At 46.4% G+C, this 13403-nt stretch overlaps 15 non-coding genes across 15 annotated transcripts; all 15 read left to right on the forward strand.

Annotated features, from left to right (window-relative positions):
- The first annotated feature begins 371 nt into the window (after positions 1-371).
- Positions 372-444, forward strand: trnav-aac (transfer RNA valine (anticodon AAC)). Its single transcript has one exon. It is a non-coding gene; the product is annotated as a tRNA-Val (tRNA).
- A 1079-nt stretch (positions 445-1523) lies between these two features.
- Positions 1524-1596, forward strand: trnav-uac (transfer RNA valine (anticodon UAC)). Its single transcript has one exon. It is a non-coding gene; the product is annotated as a tRNA-Val (tRNA).
- Positions 1597-2216: 620 nt separating this feature from the next.
- trnav-aac (transfer RNA valine (anticodon AAC)) lies at positions 2217-2289 on the forward strand. Its single transcript has one exon. It is a non-coding gene; the product is annotated as a tRNA-Val (tRNA).
- A 1079-nt stretch (positions 2290-3368) lies between these two features.
- On the forward strand, positions 3369-3441 carry trnav-uac (transfer RNA valine (anticodon UAC)). The gene has a single exon. It is a non-coding gene; the product is annotated as a tRNA-Val (tRNA).
- Positions 3442-4061: 620 nt separating this feature from the next.
- On the forward strand, positions 4062-4134 carry trnav-aac (transfer RNA valine (anticodon AAC)). Its single transcript has one exon. It is a non-coding gene; the product is annotated as a tRNA-Val (tRNA).
- A 1079-nt stretch (positions 4135-5213) lies between these two features.
- trnav-uac (transfer RNA valine (anticodon UAC)) lies at positions 5214-5286 on the forward strand. The gene has a single exon. It is a non-coding gene; the product is annotated as a tRNA-Val (tRNA).
- Positions 5287-5920: 634 nt separating this feature from the next.
- Positions 5921-5993, forward strand: trnav-uac (transfer RNA valine (anticodon UAC)). Its single transcript has one exon. It is a non-coding gene; the product is annotated as a tRNA-Val (tRNA).
- A 625-nt stretch (positions 5994-6618) lies between these two features.
- trnav-aac (transfer RNA valine (anticodon AAC)) lies at positions 6619-6691 on the forward strand. The gene has a single exon. It is a non-coding gene; the product is annotated as a tRNA-Val (tRNA).
- A 1079-nt stretch (positions 6692-7770) lies between these two features.
- Positions 7771-7843, forward strand: trnav-uac (transfer RNA valine (anticodon UAC)). The gene has a single exon. It is a non-coding gene; the product is annotated as a tRNA-Val (tRNA).
- Positions 7844-8463: 620 nt separating this feature from the next.
- trnav-aac (transfer RNA valine (anticodon AAC)) lies at positions 8464-8536 on the forward strand. Its single transcript has one exon. It is a non-coding gene; the product is annotated as a tRNA-Val (tRNA).
- A 1069-nt stretch (positions 8537-9605) lies between these two features.
- On the forward strand, positions 9606-9678 carry trnav-aac (transfer RNA valine (anticodon AAC)). Its single transcript has one exon. It is a non-coding gene; the product is annotated as a tRNA-Val (tRNA).
- A 1069-nt stretch (positions 9679-10747) lies between these two features.
- On the forward strand, positions 10748-10820 carry trnav-aac (transfer RNA valine (anticodon AAC)). The gene has a single exon. It is a non-coding gene; the product is annotated as a tRNA-Val (tRNA).
- Positions 10821-11203: 383 nt separating this feature from the next.
- trnav-uac (transfer RNA valine (anticodon UAC)) lies at positions 11204-11276 on the forward strand. The gene has a single exon. It is a non-coding gene; the product is annotated as a tRNA-Val (tRNA).
- A 626-nt stretch (positions 11277-11902) lies between these two features.
- On the forward strand, positions 11903-11975 carry trnav-aac (transfer RNA valine (anticodon AAC)). Its single transcript has one exon. It is a non-coding gene; the product is annotated as a tRNA-Val (tRNA).
- A 1070-nt stretch (positions 11976-13045) lies between these two features.
- Positions 13046-13118, forward strand: trnav-uac (transfer RNA valine (anticodon UAC)). Its single transcript has one exon. It is a non-coding gene; the product is annotated as a tRNA-Val (tRNA).
- Positions 13119-13403: the final 285 nt, after the last annotated feature.

A 13403-nucleotide genomic window follows, 5' to 3' on the forward strand; every position in this document is an offset into this window, starting at 1 on the left:
AAGATCTTTAGACCAGTCGTTCGCCATCCTGGTCCCACCTGCCCTGCCCTGCCCTGCATGTTTTAAATGTTTCCCTCTTCCAACATACCTGATTCAAATGAAGGGGTCGTTATCTGTCTTTGCTGAGTTTGATAACGACTCATTAGTTTAAACCAGGTGTGTTAGAAGAGGGAAACATCTCACGCATGCTGGCCTGAGGACAAGGGTTAAGAACCACTGCCTTAGACCATCTCAGTGCTTGCTGACTTGTTGATGAACCATATCAACTAGTTCAATAGCCAAAATGCACATTTGACATTGTAAAGGTGTGTCCTCGTTTTGTGTGTGCGTGTGTGTGTGCGGACTGAGTTTCTGTTGCTGGCCTATAAGAAGTTTCCGTAGTGTAGTGGTTATCACGTTCGCCTAACACGCGAAAGGTCCCGGGTTTGAGACCGGGCGGAAACATGTTTCCTTTTATCAGCTTGCGATCATCTCGTAAATACTTGATGCATTATCGACAGTCATGAGTTCATTGGAGTTGGTTTGTCGTTCTTTGAAGCGGTAAGTTAGCTGCCCTGGTGCCACATGTTTGGTCGTTTCGCTGGCTTCTGTAGAGCTTGGCAAGGGTCCAATCAGGTCAAAAACATGCAGGGCAGGGAGGCCTGAGGTCCAGGATTGGGAAAGGTTGCTTTAGACAATCTCCTTTGTTGCTAGCTTGCTGAAACAGGGTATCAACTAGTTCATGAGCCGAAATGCCCATGTTACGTTATAAATGTGTGTCCTTGTTCTGTTTCCTTGTTACTGTGTGTTTGTGTGTGCACTGGGTTTCTGTCTTTCGGGAGTTGGCAGTTTCCGTAGTTTAGTGGCTATCACGTTCGCTTTACATGCCAAAGGTCCCCGGTTCGAAACCGGGCGGAAACTTCTGCTTCTTTCCTCAGTTTTCATCCAATTGCGATCCTCTCCAAAGTACCTTGTGCCCCATGTTGTCCCAATGTCCCAAGAAGTCCCATGATTCATTGGAGTTGACATGTCGTTCTTTGAAGTCAGCTACCCTTGTGCCACTTGTGCGGATTCGCCTTTAAGCCATTCCGTTGTTTCTAACAGTGATTAGAATTCCGTTCGGAAAACATTACAATGCATGTCATGGGCCGAGGACCTTTGTTTCTTCTAAGATCTTTAGACCAGTCGTTCGCCATCCTGGTCCCACCTGCCCTGCCCCTGCATGTTTTAAATGTTTCCCTCTTCCAACATACCTGATTCAAATGAAGGGGTCGTTATCTGTCTTTGCTGAGTTTGATAACGACTCATTAGTTTAAACCAGGTGTGTTAGAAGAGGGAAACATCTAAAGCATGCTGGCCTGAGGACAAGGGTTGAGAACCACTGCCTTAGACCATCTCAGTGCTTGCTGACTTGTCGATGAACCATATCAACTAGTTCATGAGCCAAAATGCCCATTTGACATTGTAAAGGTGTGTCCTTGTTCTGTTTCCGTGTTACTGTGTGTTTGTGAGTGCACTGGGTTTCTGTCTTTCGTGAGTTGGCAGTTTCCGTAGTGTAATGGTTATCACGTTCGCTTTACACGCGAAAGGTCCCCGGTTCGAGACCGGGCGGAAACTTCTGCTTCTCTCCTCAGTTTTCATCCAATTGCAATCCCCTCCAAAGTAGTTTGTGTCCCATGTCGTCCCAATGTCCCAAGAAGTCCCATGATTCATTGGAGTTGACATGTCGTTCTTTGAAATGGGAAGTCAGCTACCCTTGTGCCACTTGTGTGGATTCGCCTTTAAGCCATTCCGTTGTTTCTAACAGTGATTAGAATCCCGTTCGTAAACATTACAATGCATGTCATGGGCCAAGGACCCTTGTTACTTCTAAGACCTTTAGACCAGTCGTTCGCCATCCTGGTCCCACCTGCCCTGCCCTGCATGTTTTAAATGTTTCCCTCTTCCAACATACCTGATTCAAATGAAGGGGTCGTTATCTGTCTTTGCTGAGTTTGATAACGACTCATTAGTTTAAACCAGGTGTGTTAGAAGAGGGAAACATCTCACGCATGCTGGCCTGAGGACAAGGGTTAAGAACCACTGCCTTAGACCATCTCAGTGCTTGCTGACTTGTTGATGAACCATATCAACTAGTTCAATAGCCAAAATGCACATTTGACATTGTAAAGGTGTGTCCTCGTTTTGTGTGTGCGTGTGTGTGTGTGGACTGAGTTTCTGTTGCTGGCCTATAAGAAGTTTCCGTAGTGTAGTGGTTATCACGTTCGCCTAACACGCGAAAGGTCCCCGGTTCGAGACCGGGCGGAAACATGTTTCCTTTTATCAGCTTGCGATCATCTCGTAAATACTTGATGCATTATCGACAGTCATGAGTTCATTGGAGTTGGTTTGTCGTTCTTTGAAGCGGTAAGTTAGCTGCCCTGGTGCCACATGTTTGGTCGTTTCGCTGGCTTCTGTAGAGCTTGGCAAGGGTCCAATCAGGTCAAAAACATGCAGGGCAGGGAGGCCTGAGGTCCAGGATTGGGAAAGGTTGCTTTAGACAATCTCCTTTGTTGCTAGCTTGCTGAAACAGGGTATCAACTAGTTCATGAGCCGAAATGCCCATGTTACGTTATAAATGTGTGTCCTTGTTCTGTTTCCTTGTTACTGTGTGTTTGTGTGTGCACTGGGTTTCTGTCTTTCGGGAGTTGGCAGTTTCCGTAGTTTAGTGGCTATCACGTTTGCTTTACATGCCAAAGGTCCCTGGTTCGAAACTGGGCGGAAACTTCTGCTTCTTTCCTCAGTTTTCATCCAATTGCGATCCTCTCCAAAGTACCTTGTGCCCCATGTTGTCCCAATGTCCCAAGAAGTCCCATGATTCATTGGAGTTGACATGTCGTTCTTTGAAGTCAGCTACCCTTGTGCCACTTGTGCGGATTCGCCTTTAAGCCATTCCGTTGTTTCTAACAGTGATTAGAATCCCGTTCGGAAAACATTACAATGCATGTCATGGGCCGAGGACGTTTGTTTCTTCTAAGATCTTTAGACCAGTCGTTCGCCATCCTGGTCCCACCTGCCCTGCCCCTGCATGTTTTAAATGTTTCCCTCTTCCAACATACCTGATTCAAATGAAGGGGTCGTTATCTGTCTTTGCTGAGTTTGATAACGACTCATTAGTTTAAACCAGGTGTGTTAGAAGAGGGAAACATCTAAAGCATGCTGGCCTGAGGACAAGGGTTGAGAACCACTGCCTTAGACCATCTCAGTGCTTGCTGACTTGTCGATGAACCATATCAACTAGTTCATGAGCCAAAATGCCCATTTGACATTGTAAAGGTGTGTCCTTGTTCTGTTTCCTTGTTACTGTGTGTTTGTGAGTGCACTGGGTTTCTGTCTTTCGTGAGTTGGCAGTTTCCGTAGTGTAGTGGTTATCACGTTCGCTTTACACGCGAAAGGTCCCCGGTTCGAGACCGGGCGGAAACTTCTGCTTCTCTCCTCAGTTTTCATCCAATTGCGATCCCCTCCAAAGTAGTTTGTGTCCCATGTCGTCCCAATGTCCCAAGAAGTCCCATGATTCATTGGAGTTGACATGTCGTTCTTTGAAATGGGAAGTCAGCTACCCTTGTGCCACTTGTGTGGATTCGCCTTTAAGCCATTCCGTTGTTTCTAACAGTGATTAGAATCCCGTTCGTAAACATTACAATGCATGTCATGGGCCAAGGACCCTTGTTACTTCTAAGACCTTTAGACCAGTCGTTCGCCATCCTGGTCCCACCTGCCCTGCCCTGCATGTTTTAAATGTTTCCCTCTTCCAACATACCTGATTCAAATGAAGGGGTCGTTATCTGTCTTTGCTGAGTTTGATAACGACTCATTAGTTTAAACCAGGTGTGTTAGAAGAGGGAAACATCTCACGCATGCTGGCCTGAGGACAAGGGTTAAGAACCACTGCCTTAGACCATCTCAGTGCTTGCTGACTTGTTGATGAACCATATCAACTAGTTCAATAGCCAAAATGCACATTTGACATTGTAAAGGTGTGTCCTCGTTTTGTGTGTGCGTGTGTGTGTGCGGACTGAGTTTCTGTTGCTGGCCTATAAGAAGTTTCCGTAGTGTAGTGGTTATCACGTTCGCCTAACACGCGAAAGGTCCCGGGTTTGAGACCGGGCGGAAACATGTTTCCTTTTATCAGCTTGCGATCATCTCGTAAATACTTGATGCATTATCGACAGTCATGAGTTCATTGGAGTTGGTTTGTCGTTCTTTGAAGCGGTAAGTTAGCTGCCCTGGTGCCACATGTTTGGTCGTTTCGCTGGCTTCTGTAGAGCTTGGCAAGGGTCCAATCAGGTCAAAAACATGCAGGGCAGGGAGGCCTGAGGTCCAGGATTGGGAAAGGTTGCTTTAGACAATCTCCTTTGTTGCTAGCTTGCTGAAACAGGGTATCAACTAGTTCATGAGCCGAAATGCCCATGTTACGTTATAAATGTGTGTCCTTGTTCTGTTTCCTTGTTACTGTGTGTTTGTGTGTGCACTGGGTTTCTGTCTTTCGGGAGTTGGCAGTTTCCGTAGTTTAGTGGCTATCACGTTCGCTTTACATGCCAAAGGTCCCCGGTTCGAAACCGGGCGGAAACTTCTGCTTCTTTCCTCAGTTTTCATCCAATTGCGATCCTCTCCAAAGTACCTTGTGCCCCATGTTGTCCCAATGTCCCAAGAAGTCCCATGATTCATTGGAGTTGACATGTCGTTCTTTGAAGTCAGCTACCCTTGTGCCACTTGTGCGGATTCGCCTTTAAGCCATTCCGTTGTTTCTAACAGTGATTAGAATCCCGTTCGGAAAACATTACAATGCATGTCATGGGCCGAGGACCTTTGTTTCTTCTAAGATCTTTAGACCAGTCGTTCGCCATCCTGGTCCCACCTGCCCTGCCCCTGCATGTTTTAAATGTTTCCCTCTTCCAACATACCTGATTCAAATGAAGGGGTCGTTATCTGTCTTTGCTGAGTTTGATAACGACTCATTAGTTTAAACCAGGTGTGTTAGAAGAGGGAAACATCTAAAGCATGCTGGCCTGAGGACAAGGGTTGAGAACCACTGCCTTAGACCATCTCAGTGCTTGCTGACTTGTCGATGAACCATATCAACTAGTTCATGAGCCAAAATGCCCATTTGACATTGTAAAGGTGTGTCCTTGTTCTGTTTCCTTGTTACTGTGTGTTTGTGAGTGCACTGGGTTTCTGTCTTTCGGGAGTTGGCAGTTTCCATAGTGTAGTGATTATCACGTTCGCTTTACACGCGAAAGGTCCCCGGTTCGAGACCGGGCGGAAACTTCTGCTTCTCTCCTCAGTTTTCATCCAATTGCAATCCCCTCCAAAGTAGTTTGTGTCCCATGTCGTCCCAATGTCCCAAGAAGTCCCATGATTCATTGGAGTTGACATGTCGTTCTTTGAAATGGGAAGTCAGCTACCCTTGTGCCACTTGTGCGGATTCGCCTTTAAGCCATTCCGTTGTTTCTAACAGTGATTAGAATCCTGTTCGGAAAACATTACAATGCATGTCATGGGCCGAGGACCTTTGTTTCTTCTAAGATCTTTAGACCAGTCGTTCGCCATCCTGGTCCCACCTGCCCTGCCCTGCCCTGCATGTTTTAAATGTTTCCCTCTTCCAACATACCTGATTCAAATGAAGGGGTCGTTATCTGTCTTTGCTGAGTTTGATAACGACTCATTAGTTTAAACCAGGTGTGTTAGAAGAGGGAAACATCTAAAGCATGCTGGCCTGAGGACAAGGGTTGAGAACCACTGCCTTAGACCATCTCAGTGCTTGCTGACTTGTCGATGAACCATATCAACTAGTTCATGAGCCAAAATGCCCATTTGACATTGTAAAGGTGTGTCCTTGTTCTGTTTCCTTGTTACTGTGTGTTTGTGAGTGCACTGGGTTTCTGTCTTTCGGGAGTTGGCAGTTTCCGTAGTGTAGTGGTTATCACGTTCGCTTTACACGCGAAAGGTCCCCGGTTCGAGACCGGGCGGAAACTTCTGCTTCTCTCCTCAGTTTTCATCCAATTGCGATCCCCTCCAAAGTAGTTTGTGTCCCATGTCGTCCCAATGTCCCAAGAAGTCCCATGATTCATTGGAGTTGACATGTCGTTCTTTGAAATGGGAAGTCAGCTACCCTTGTGCCACTTGTGTGGATTCGCCTTTAAGCCATTCCGTTGTTTCTAACAGTGATTAGAATCCCGTTCGTAAACATTACAATGCATGTCATGGGCCGAGGACCTTTGTTTCTTCTAAGATCTTTAGACCAGTCGTTCGCCATCCTGGTCCCACCTGCCCTGCCCTGCCCTGCATGTTTTAAATGTTTCCCTCTTCCAACATACCTGATTCAAATGAAGGGGTCGTTATCTGTCTTTGCTGAGTTTGATAACGACTCATTAGTTTAAACCAGGTGTGTTAGAAGAGGGAAACATCTCACGCATGCTGGCCTGAGGACAAGGGTTAAGAACCACTGCCTTAGACCATCTCAGTGCTTGCTGACTTGTTGATGAACCATATCAACTAGTTCAATAGCCAAAATGCACATTTGACATTGTAAAGGTGTGTCCTCGTTTTGTGTGTGCGTGTGTGTGTGCGGACTGAGTTTCTGTTGCTGGCCTATAAGAAGTTTCCGTAGTGTAGTGGTTATCACGTTCGCCTAACACGCGAAAGGTCCCGGGTTTGAGACCGGGCGGAAACATGTTTCCTTTTATCAGCTTGCGATCATCTCGTAAATACTTGATGCATTATCGACAGTCATGAGTTCATTGGAGTTGGTTTGTCGTTCTTTGAAGCGGTAAGTTAGCTGCCCTGGTGCCACATGTTTGGTCGTTTCGCTGGCTTCTGTAGAGCTTGGCAAGGGTCCAATCAGGTCAAAAACATGCAGGGCAGGGAGGCCTGAGGTCCAGGATTGGGAAAGGTTGCTTTAGACAATCTCCTTTGTTGCTAGCTTGCTGAAACAGGGTATCAACTAGTTCATGAGCCGAAATGCCCATGTTACGTTATAAATGTGTGTCCTTGTTCTGTTTCCTTGTTACTGTGTGTTTGTGTGTGCACTGGGTTTCTGTCTTTCGGGAGTTGGCAGTTTCCGTAGTTTAGTGGCTATCACGTTCGCTTTACATGCCAAAGGTCCCCGGTTCGAAACCGGGCGGAAACTTCTGCTTCTTTCCTCAGTTTTCATCCAATTGCGATCCTCTCCAAAGTACCTTGTGCCCCATGTTGTCCCAATGTCCCAAGAAGTCCCATGATTCATTGGAGTTGACATGTCGTTCTTTGAAGTCAGCTACCCTTGTGCCACTTGTGCGGATTCGCCTTTAAGCCATTCCGTTGTTTCTAACAGTGATTAGAATTCCGTTCGGAAAACATTACAATGCATGTCATGGGCCGAGGACCTTTGTTTCTTCTAAGATCTTTAGACCAGTCGTTCGCCATCCTGGTCCCACCTGCCCTGCCCCTGCATGTTTTAAATGTTTCCCTCTTCCAACATACCTGATTCAAATGAAGGGGTCGTTATCTGTCTTTGCTGAGTTTGATAACGACTCATTAGTTTAAACCAGGTGTGTTAGAAGAGGGAAACATCTAAAGCATGCTGGCCTGAGGACAAGGGTTGAGAACCACTGCCTTAGACCATCTCAGTGCTTGCTGACTTGTCGATGAACCATATCAACTAGTTCATGAGCCAAAATGCCCATTTGACATTGTAAAGGTGTGTCCTTGTTCTGTTTCCGTGTTACTGTGTGTTTGTGAGTGCACTGGGTTTCTGTCTTTCGTGAGTTGGCAGTTTCCGTAGTGTAATGGTTATCACGTTCGCTTTACACGCGAAAGGTCCCCGGTTCGAGACCGGGCGGAAACTTCTGCTTCTCTCCTCAGTTTTCATCCAATTGCAATCCCCTCCAAAGTAGTTTGTGTCCCATGTCGTCCCAATGTCCCAAGAAGTCCCATGATTCATTGGAGTTGACATGTCGTTCTTTGAAATGGGAAGTCAGCTACCCTTGTGCCACTTGTGTGGATTCGCCTTTAAGCCATTCCGTTGTTTCTAACAGTGATTAGAATCCCGTTCGTAAACATTACAATGCATGTCATGGGCCAAGGACCCTTGTTACTTCTAAGACCTTTAGACCAGTCGTTCGCCATCCTGGTCCCACCTGCCCTGCCCTGCATGTTTTAAATGTTTCCCTCTTCCAACATACCTGATTCAAATGAAGGGGTCGTTATCTGTCTTTGCTGAGTTTGATAACGACTCATTAGTTTAAACCAGGTGTGTTAGAAGAAGGAAACATCTCACGCATGCTGGCCTGAGGACAAGGGTTAAGAACCACTGCCTTAGACCATCTCAGTGCTTGCTGACTTGTTGATGAACCATATCAACTAGTTCAATAGCCAAAATGCACATTTGACATTGTAAAGGTGTGTCCTCGTTTTGTGTGTGCGTGTGTGTGTGCGGACTGAGTTTCTGTTGCTGGCCTATAAGAAGTTTCCGTAGTGTAGTGGTTATCACGTTCGCCTAACACGCGAAAGGTCCCCGGTTCGAGACCGGGCGGAATCATGTTTCCTTTTATCAGCTTGCGATCATCTCGTAAATACTTGATGCATTATCGACAGTCATGAGTTCATTGGAGTTGGTTTGTCGTTCTTTGAAGCGGTAAGTTAGCTGCCCTGGTGCCACATGTTTGGTCGTTTCGCTGGCTTCTGTAGAGCTTGGCAAGGGTCCAATCAGGTCAAAAACATGCAGGGCAGGGAGGCCTGAGGTCCAGGATTGGGAAAGGTTGCTTTAGACAATCTCCTTTGTTGCTAGCTTGCTGAAACAGGGTATCAACTAGTTCATGAGCCAAAATGCCCATGTTACGTTATAAATGTGTGTCCTTGTTCTGTTTCCTTGTTACTGTGTGTTTGTGTGTGCACTGGGTTTCTGTCTTTCGGGAGTTGGCAGTTTCCGTAGCTTAGTGGCTATCACGTTCGCTTTACATGCCAAAGGTCCCCGGTTCGAAACCGGGCGGAAACTTCTGCTTCTTTCCTCAGTTTTCATCCAATTGCGATCCTCTCCAAAGTACCTTGTGCCCCATGTTGTCCCAATGTCCCAAGAAGTCCCATGATTCATTGGAGTTGACATGTCGTTCTTTGAAGTCAGCTACCCTTGTGCCACTTGTGCGGATTCGCCTTTAAGCCATTCCGTTGTTTCTAACAGTGATTAGAATCCTGTTCGTAAACATTACAATGCATGTCATGGGCCAAGGACCCTTGTTACTTCTAAGACCTTTAGACCAATCGTTCGCCATCCTGGTCCCACCTGCCCTGCCCTGCATGTTTTAAATGTTTCCCTCTTCCAACATACCTGATTCAAATGAAGGGGTCGTTATCTGTCTTTGCTGAGTTTGATAACGACTCATTAGTTTAAACCAGGTGTGTTAGAAGAGGGAAACATCTCAAGCATGCTGGCCTGAGGACAAGGGTTAAGAACCACTGCCTTAGACCATCTCAGTGCTTGCTGACTTGTTGATGAACCATATCAACTAGTTCATGAGCCAAAATGCACATTTGACATTGTAAAGGTGTGTCCTCGTTTTGTGTGTGCGTGTGTGTGTGCGGACTGAGTTTCTGTTGCTGGCCTATAAGAAGTTTCCGTAGTGTAGTGGTTATCACGTTCGCCTAACACGCGACAGGTCCCCGGTTCGAGACCGGGCGGAAACATGTTTCCTTTTATCAGCTTGCGATCATCTCGTAAATACTTGATGCATTATCGACAGTCATGAGTTCATTGGAGTTGGTTTGTCGTTCTTTGAAGCGGTAAGTTAGCTGCCCTGGTGCCACATGTTTGGTCGTTTCGCTGGCTTCTGTAGAGCTTGGCAAGGGTCCAATCAGGCCAAAAACATGGAGGGCAGGGAGGCCTGAGGTCCAGGATTGGGAAAGGTTGCTTTAGACAATCTCCTTTGTTGCTAGCTTGCTGAAACAGGGTATCAACTAGTTCATGAGCCAAAATGCCCATGTTACGTTATAAATGTGTGTCCTTGTTCTGTTTCCTTGTTACTGTGTGTTTGTGTGTGCACTGGGTTTCTGTCTTTCGGGAGTTGGCAGTTTCCGTAGCTTAGTGGCTATCACGTTCGCTTTACATGCCAAAGGTCCCCGGTTCGAAACCGGGCGGAAACTTCTGCTTCTTTCCTCAGTTTTCATCCAATTGCGATCCTCTCCAAAGTACCTTGTGCCCCATGTTGTCCCAATGTCCCAAGAAGTCCCATGATTCATTGGAGTTGACATGTCGTTCTTTGAAGTCAGCTACCCTTGTGCCACTTGTGCGGATTCGCCTTTAAGCCATTCCGTTGTTTCTAACAGTGATTAGAATCCTGTTCGTAAACATTACAATGCATGTCATGGGCCAAGGACCCTTGTTACTTCTAAGACCTTTAGACCAATCGTTCGCCATCCTGGTCCCACCTGCCCTGCCCTGCATGTTTTAAATGTTTCCCTCTTCCAACATACCTGATTCAAATGAAGGGGTCGTTATCTGTCTTTGCTGAGTTTGATAACGACTCATTAGTTTAAACCAGGTGTGTTAGAAGAGGGAAACATCTCAAGCATGCTGGCCTGAGGACAAGGGTTAAGAACCACTGCCTTAGACCATCTCAGTGCTTGCTGACTTGTTGATGAACCATATCAACTAGTTCATGAGCCAAAATGCACATTTGACATTGTAAAGGTGTGTCCTCGTTTTGTGTGTGCGTGTGTGTGTGCGGACTGAGTTTCTGTTGCTGGCCTATAAGAAGTTTCCGTAGTGTAGTGGTTATCACGTTCGCCTAACACGCGACAGGTCCCCGGTTCGAGACCGGGCGGAAACATGTTTCCTTTTATCAGCTTGCGATCATCTCGTAAATACTTGATGCATTATCGACAGTCATGAGTTCATTGGAGTTGGTTTGTCGTTCTTTGAAGCGGTAAGTTAGCTGCCCTGGTGCCACATGTTTGGTCGTTTCGCTGGCTTCTGTAGAGCTTGGCAAGGGTCCAATCAGGCCAAAAACATGGAGGGCAGGGAGGCCTGAGGTCCAGGATTGGGAAAGGTTGCTTTAAACAATCTCCTTTGTTGCTAGCTTGCTGAAGCAGGGTATCAACTAGTTCATGAGCCGAAATGCCCATGTTACGTTATAAATGTGTGTCCTTGTTCTGTTTCCTTGTTACTGTGTGTTTGTGTGTGCACTGGGTTTCTGTCTTTTGGGAGTTGGCAGTTTCCGTAGTTTAGTGGTTATCACGTTCGCTTTACATGCAAAAGGTCCCTGGTTCGAGACCGGGCGGAAACTTCTTCTTCTTTCCTCAGTTTTGATCCAATTGCGATCCTCTCCAAAGTACCTCGTGCCCCATGTTGTCCCAATGTCCCAAGAAGTCCCATGATTCATTGGAGTTGACATGTCGTTCTTTGAAATGGGAAGTCAGCTACCCTTGTGCCACTTGTGCGGATTCGCTTTTAAGCCATTCCGTTGTTTCTAACAGTGATTAGAATCCCGTTCGGAAAACATTACAATGCATGTCATGGGCCGAGGACCTTTGTTTCTTCTAAGATCTTTAGACCAGTCGTTCGCCATCCTGGTCCCACCTGCCCTGCCCTGCCCTGCATGTTTTAAATGTTTCCCTCTTCCAACATACCTGATTCAAATGAAGGGGTCGTTATCTGTCTTTGCTGAGTTTGATAACGACTCATTAGTTTAAACCAGGTGTGTTAGAAGAGGGAAACATCTCACGCATGCTGGCCTGAGGACAAGGGTTAAGAACCACTGCCTTAGACCATCTCAGTGCTTGCTGACTTGTTGATGAACCATATCAACTAGTTCAATAGCCAAAATGCACATTTGACATTGTAAAGGTGTGTCCTCGTTTTGTGTGTGCGTGTGTGTGTGTGGACTGAGTTTCTGTTGCTGGCCTATAAGAAGTTTCCGTAGTGTAGTGGTTATCACGTTCGCCTAACACGCGAAAGGTCCCCGGTTCGAGACCGGGCGGAAACATGTTTCCTTTTATCAGCTTGCGATCATCTCGTAAATACTTGATGCATTATCGACATTCATGAGTTCATTGGAGTTGGTTTGTCGTTCTTTGAAGCGGTAAGTTAGCTGCCCTGGTGCCACATGTTTGGTCGTTTCGCTGGCTTCTGTAGAGCTTGGCAAGGGTCCAATCAGGTCAAAAACATGCAGGGCAGGGAGGCCTGAGGTCCAGGATTGGGAAAGGTTGCTTTAGACAATCTCCTTTGTTGCTAGCTTGCTGAAACAGGGTATCAACTAGTTCATGAGCCGAAATTCCCATGTTACGTTATAAATGTGTGTCCTTGTTCTGTTTCCTTGTTACTGTGTGTTTGTGTGTGCACTGGGTTTCTGTCTTTCGGGAGTTGGCAGTTTCCGTAGTTTAGTGGGTATCACGTTCGCTTTACATGCCAAAGGTCCCCGGTTCGTGACCGGGCGGAAACTTCTGCTTTTTTCCTCAATTTTCATCCAATTGCGATCCTCTCCAAAGTACCTTGTGCCCCATGTTGTCCCAAGAAGTCCCATGATTCATTGGAGTTGACATGTCGTTCTTTGAAGTCAGCTACCCTTGTGCCACTTGTGCGGATTCGCCTTTAAGCCATTCCGTTGTTTCTAACAGTGATTAGAATCCCGTTCGTAAACATTACAATGCATGTCATGGGCCGAGGACCTTTGTTACTTCTAAGACCTTTAGACCAGTCGTTCGCCATCCTGGTCCCACCTGCCCTGCCCCTGCATGTTTTAAATGTTTCCCTCTTCCAACATACCTGATTCAAATGAAGGGGTCGTTATCTGTCTTTGCTGAGTTTGATAACGACTCATTAGTTTAAACCAGGTGTGTTAGAAGAGGGAAACATCTAAAGCATGCTGGCCTGAGGACAAGGGTTGAGAACCACTGCCTTAGACCATCTCAGTGCTTGCTGACTTGTCGATGAACCATATCAACTAGTTCATGAGCCAAAATGCCCATTTGACATTGTAAAGGTGTGTCCTTGTTCTGTTTCCTTGTTACTGTGTGTTTGTGAGTGCACTGGGTTTCTGTCTTTCGTGAGTTGGCAGTTTCCGTAGTGTAGTGGTTATCACGTTCGCTTTACACGCGAAAGGTCCCCGGTTCGAGACCGGGCGGAAACTTCTTCTTCTCTCCTCAGTTTTCATCCAATTGCGATCCCCTCCAAAGTAGTTTGTGTCCCATGTCGTCCCAATGTCCCAAGAAGTCCCATGATTCATTGGAGTTGACATGTCGTTCTTTGAAATGGGAAGTCAGCTACCCTTGTGCCACTTGTGTGGATTCGCCTTTAAGCCATTCCGTTGTTTCTAACAGTGATTAGAATCCCGTTCGTAAACATTACAATGCATGTCATGGGCCAAGGACCCTTGTTACTTCTAAGACCTTTAGACCAGTCGTTCGCCATCCTG

Source organism: Osmerus eperlanus, chromosome 1 (genome assembly GCF_963692335.1).
Source record: "Osmerus eperlanus chromosome 1, fOsmEpe2.1, whole genome shotgun sequence".
In the NCBI taxonomy this organism is placed as follows: domain Eukaryota; kingdom Metazoa; phylum Chordata; class Actinopteri; order Osmeriformes; family Osmeridae; genus Osmerus; species Osmerus eperlanus.